The sequence below is a fragment of the Falco rusticolus genome, chromosome 14 (assembly GCF_015220075.1).
Source record: "Falco rusticolus isolate bFalRus1 chromosome 14, bFalRus1.pri, whole genome shotgun sequence".
Lineage (NCBI taxonomy): Eukaryota > Metazoa > Chordata > Aves > Falconiformes > Falconidae > Falco > Falco rusticolus.
The window spans coordinates 3,008,015-3,014,014 of NC_051200.1; the positions used below are offsets into that span (position 1 = coordinate 3,008,015).

General features: G+C 48.6%; 1 protein-coding gene across 1 annotated transcript in view; it reads right to left on the reverse strand.

Annotated features, from left to right (window-relative positions):
• The window catches only part of NEXMIF (neurite extension and migration factor), a 58,494-nt gene extending 53,500 nt beyond the window's left edge, over nt 1-4,994 (reverse strand). Inside the window, exon 1 of the mRNA XM_037408350.1 lies at nt 4,864-4,994. The gene's annotated coding sequence lies outside the window, so the exon portion shown is untranslated. The remainder of the gene's footprint in view (nt 1-4,863) is intronic.
• Between the last annotated feature and the right edge of the window lie 1,006 nt (nt 4,995-6,000).

Below are 6,000 nucleotides of genomic sequence, written 5' to 3' on the forward strand. Positions count from 1 at the left end.
TTTGTGAAATGAAAACATGATAGTAGGGATAAGCCTGGGCCAAAGACCTTGGATCTCGACCTGCTGCATCAGTCCCGGGGCAGGTGGGATTAGGGTTTGCAGCTCTGTTTGAACGGTGCATACTGAAGAGGAGCCCAGCGTTGGCCGTGACGGTGCCCGGGCAGCCCTGGCGATGCGCGGCGGGGAGCAAGCCCTGTGCTGGTGGGGGTGGCTGCTGGCAGCACCAGGAGGCAATGAAGGCGTCTGCCCAGCGTGACTCCGCACCCCCCCGTGCCCAAGTTGAAGGAGATGGCGGTGTGAGCCACCTGAAATGGAGAAAACAGCATTTCCCAGCTACCCCTTGGCAAGGTGCTGATGGAGCAGTTATGGAAAAGCACATAGTGGAGGGACAGCAGAACAGAACCAAATCCCACTGCCGCTGCGGGATCAGAAAGGGGCTTCTGCAGCAGATCAAACCCAGCCAAGAAGCAACACCAGCACGTGCAGACACACAACTATCAGCACAGGCAGGTCACAAATAACAAACTCTGCTCAAACCCTGGCAGGGTGTCAAACATACACACCCCTGCCTGAGCTTTTTGGGCTCCCTATGGCCTTTAACCCATCTCCTGTTCCCAATTTGCTTGGTAGAACTAGCCATTTTCTTTCAAAAATGCTCCTGCACTGGCAGCATTTCTCAAAGCCCCGGTGTCCACATCTAGTCACAGCAAACACACCCACTGCGCAGGCAGTGTGAGCTGTACCCCAGCCTTGGCACCATCCTTCTCAGGAGGAATTAAAAAAAAAAAAAAAAAAAAAAAAAAAAGACCTTCACTGTTTTCCTGTATCTGTTTGGAAAATACATCCCAGGACAACCTCTCCAAAACAACATCAGTCCTCTGGCAAACAAAAAGAAGTCAAACGCAAAGCATTTATTGCCAAAAGCTCTTCCTTCGTTGTAAAATACTGTTTAATTTTATCCCTTAGGCATCTATTATCTCATAGCCCATATTATTTTTCCAGCTATTACTGCTTAATTTTCCCCATCCAAAAAGTACGTACAGACACAAGCCAATTTCCGTCTTGGCATAATTGTTTATGAGAAACAAACAGCTGTTTCACTGGGGTCCTAACAAATAGATGGTGAATCGATGCTTCTCATCTCTTCATTAGCTTCCCACAAGAAACCGGCTGCTGTCACGTGTCCTCTGCCACCGAGCATCGTCACCCTCCCTGCCACAGCCGCTAACGAGCGGGGACCCTCACTGATGAGGGGGCACCTTGTGGAGGGAGGAGAAGCCAGGGGGGATCTGCCAGAGCCCCTCGTTTACAAACTCATGCTGCGGTGGAAATAAGGGCTAAGCATAAACACCTTTTTTTTTTTTCTTTAAATAAAAGCTGCCGAATTGTAATCAGAGCTTAAAATAAAAAGTAAAAACCATGGCTAATGGAATACACTTATCAAAATGCTTGGACTGCTTCTCTTTTCCCATTTCTGGTTGCAATTGTTTGTTTTACCGCTTGTTGATTTTGTCGTTTCTTTTTCTACTAGTGGAGCTCCTGCGGGGTCTGAAAGGGGTTTTTTTGCAAAATTTTACCGCTGGCTGCACAAGTAAGCATAGGACCTTCTCAAGGTACAAAGTCTGTAACCCCCATTGTATGGAGATGGTGGCAATGTGATTGCCTGTGTGGCTGCCAGCAGCAGCCGGATGGCAGGGAGCAGCTGGAGGTTTGCAGAACAGACCCCAGGAAACAACCTCTACTTCCCAGACTGGAGCATGGAGCGGACAAAGAATGGCAAACAAGCTCAGAAACTCAGATTTTAAGAAACGACTGAAGCAATTAAGAAATATACAAAATTGCAAAATATTGTAAAGGCATAGAAGAAACTAGCCAGAGTCACTAGCAAAACCAGCTGTGTCTGTGTGAGATGGACTGAAAACCGGGTGTCGATTCTGGTCTGCCTTCCCACAAGTATTTTCCATGCAGAAGGTTGTAATTCAGCCTAATTCCAGTTCTGAATTCACTGAACCACTGCTGACTTTTTTTCCCTTAACACGCAGCTACTCAGAGTAGGGTTGGGGTACTCGGGGCTTGTGGACTTGACTTCTCATGTTGTGATCCAAGGATTCCCCAAAGAGATGGCAGAAAGGGGTCTGTGATAATGGAGAGGAAAGGGAAAACAGGGTTGATGCAGGAGCCTGAATGGGCTCAGCACCTGGGTATGGGCCAGAGCGTCTCCCAGCATCAGCCCCATCTCGGCAGCTGGTCTCAGCTGGGAGGCCGTTGGGGACGGAGCCTGTGCTGGGCATGGGGATGGCAGCAGGCATTCTTGGCTCAACTCCTCACGCCCGCCTGCCATGCACAATGCAAGAGGCATTTCTTCTGCTGCTTCTTCATTTTCATACTTTATTCACGCTTCTGACAAAAGGCATCACTAACGTTTTCCTTTCTGTCACCTGTCCTGGCTTTAGATGCTCAATTTAAAAAAATAAAAAGCTCCAAAAGCAGTTGCAAGCATCAGTGCTTTGCAGCACTCTGGTCCTGTCCAGTGGGTGTTACCACAGCAAATAGAAATTGCAAGCAGAGGCCGAACAGCAATGAGTCAGGAAGGCAGAAAGGCGTGAAAACAAAATGAATGGAAAGGCAATAAACCCGCAATATTTCACCACCGGTACTGAGTTCCGGGATAACCTCCATCTATCAGCGTTATCAGTGCCTGGGAGCTCACCGGAGCTGTACTTACAGCACATTAGTGACACCAGCCCAGAAAAGGCTGTGGCAAGGGCCCTGGCCATCCAGCCTCTCCAGCACCTTGGGATCCTCCTCCAGAGTAAAGAGGAAAATGCTCAAGCTTTTACCAGCGTCCTACGTGAAGCAGAAGAGAAAACCAATGGGGCAATCCCAGGCAGCAAGATGTCCCTGTTTAGGAAAGGGATCGATGATGGATGCACGTGCTGAAGTGCTGTCCAGCTGGGGGACCCTGTCTGCGAAGGAGGAACAGGCTCACACACCTCAGGTCTGACTCCAGCAGAAGCCAGGTGTGCTGCTTAGGGAATAGAAACCTGAGAACTATGTATCAAAAGGAAAGTTGTTCCCTGTAAAAACCTGGAGAACAATTCAAGGAATCAACTTAGAGAAAGGAGACCCTTTTCCAGTCACCCCCAAAAAACACCAGTGCCCCATCATTCCCCATTTCTCACAAAGGCACAATGCGTAGCAGCTCCTCTTTGAGGCAATGATGGGCAACCCCCCTTTCTCTGTATCTACAAAGAGATTATAACAACATTAGCAGAAAAACGGAGGATAGGGACCACCTCAGTTGTTTATTTTCCAGAGCACCAAGTACAAAATACCCTACCGGTCCACTTTTAGAAACAAGCCCTTCTTTTTCACTCCTATGCAGAACAACGTAGACAGCTGCCTGCAACTGCTGCCCCTGGCTGCCCATCTCCCGCACCATCCCTGCCACGGCACTGGGAGCCCCAGCCATGCTTCCAGTGCAGAAAGCAGTCGCATATGGGCTTTGCCTGCAAGTCAGGCTCCTGGCATTACACAGAGAGCTGAACCCACCCCTGAAAAACCAGGCTCTGCCTCCCCTCACCGACCTACAGCTTGGATACAGGTCGGGGCCCCCTGCCCAGGCTGCAAATAAAAATCACCATTGTCTCCCCAAAAAGAAGCTAATTTCCCATTAGCACCGCAGAAAACTCAGGCAGCCAGCAAGAAGAAAGCTTTTTACAGAGATATAAAAACAGGATTTTTGTATTGAAACACATGCCACAGATGGTGTAGCAGACGAGGATTAATTCATGAATCATATTTCTTAAATGATACAATCTCTCTTTTCACTTCCATACTTTCCCTTTTTGACTCAGAAGCAGGGATTTAAGATGCCCTTCCCAGATATGAATTTTGCATGAACAAACATTGCGGGGCGGGGTGGGGTGGGGGGGAAGAAAAAAAAAGGCAGCAATAAACCAGAAAACCCAGATGTTTAAAGCTAAGTTCTCAAATGTAAGCAAACGCATATCCTGTCCATCTATGAAAGAACAGAACATGTGTGGAAATGCAATATATGCAGACACAGATCTGGGACTAGGGTGGGAAAATGCATTCCCTAACATTTGGAGATTACTAATGCTTCAGCTAGGGTTCTGAATTTCACAAAAGCTGATTTTATATCTCTTCCTATCTTATTCGCCACCCTCACAGCAAAAGAAAAGCCTTAAGGCAAACAATTCCACTGAGAGGCCCTGCTCACTCTGCCGTTCGGGTTTGTCCCTCCTCCAGCCCCCATCAGCGTTTTCCTTCAGACCCCCCTGGCGCAGACACTGCCAGGTTGCTCTCCAGGAAAAGCTCACGGAGCCCACAGAGCCGGGGGGGCCGCAGAAAGCCACAGCGAGCCAAAGCGACCTGCACCACGCAAACAGCAGCTATAGCTCGCTACCATCGCTGAGTGATGCTTTAAGTGGAAAAGGGGGAAGGAAATGACAAAGGAGCTCTTCAACAGCCGGAGACGCCCAACTCCCAGCTCCTTCTCAACTGGAAAGCTCTTCCAGCCCAGCCCAAGCCCAGAACCACGTGCCTGCGCAGATCCACCGCTTCTACCCAGGCAGGAGTGCAGGTTGAACCAGGGCCAGAAGAAATAGTACCAACAGTCCAAACTGCCAGCACGCTGCCCTTCTGGGCATTTTCTCACCTGCAAAAGGTGCCATTATAGCTTTCCTTCATCACCAAATCAGCATTTCAGTCATTTTTTCCACTTTGCACATGAAGCAGCTACGTATATGCTTAACAGCTTCTTTATACAGCCTTGCACTTACTATTGTAGCTTTACACACAAAGCTTCAAGTTAGAATAAGGGCAAAAAAAATTACTTACCCTTAAATTATTTCAACCTTTCCCTGCTTTGTGGATGACGTGGGCTTCTCTTTTGGTTACTATTTCCAGATTTGGTCTTTGGGTAGGTGAATGGAAGAGGAGAATGAAAGGAGTTGTATTTGATGATGATGGAGACTGTAAAATAAAGAGAAGCACTTTAGTGCAGAACCATCCTCTCTATACATACATATCAGATTAAATTAAATTAAATTAGTGACACCTACATAAATGCTTCCTACTGTTTTTATGCACACATACAAATATCACAACTGTCAAAGAGAATGCAGCTGTCAGTAATATGGTGGGGGGGGGGAGGGGGGGAGGGGAAGAGCAATTTCTAAAATGGAAGGAGAAAACCCTAGCATAACAACAAGCATTTGAGTAGCAGCAAAGGGGTTTCCACTGGTTCGCAAGAGGGCAGGCAGGGCACGAGGCAGCTGCCCAAACCAGGCTGCCCACAGAGCTGCAGTGGGTGCAGACCACATGGGAGCACCTGGAAAGGGCTTGAGCAGAGGGCAGTGTGGAAGGAGCACAGGGAGCAGAACCGCAGCAACAAACCTGACCAACGCTCTTTTGCTTTCCGAAATACTACATCAGCTCAACTGCTTTTGAGAAAGCATGGAAGGAGCGCAGAGTTTCAGAAAACACAATTCACCCATACCCTGTAACGCTGAAAGGACTCCTAGCACAGGAAGGAATTAATAACTTGGTCACCATACCAGCAAGTACCCCCCTAAAAACCAGACTGATCTCCCACCATCTGCTTTAATAGCAGGATTTCTGCTAAGTGGCTTTCCCCTACACAGACCCACATATCCATGTAAACACACAAACAAACCATTTGGCTTCCCGCAGTCACGGGGTATGCAGCTGCTCGGAGAAGGGCTCCGTGCCTTTGACATGATGCCAAGGTTGAATTCCTGCCATCCCATTTACACCTACACCTCTCCCCCCGCTGACTCCGTGCCCCGCTCCGTGCAGACTCCTTGAGGCTGCAATCAGGTGGGTCCCTCCCTCCCCTCCGCTCGCCTCCCCAAATCACTGCCCATTGCGCGTGGTAGGTTGGGATCCTTAAAACAGAATTTCGCTGGAAGTAATGGAAAAAAAGAACAAAGACGAGAGGAACGGACTTCCACG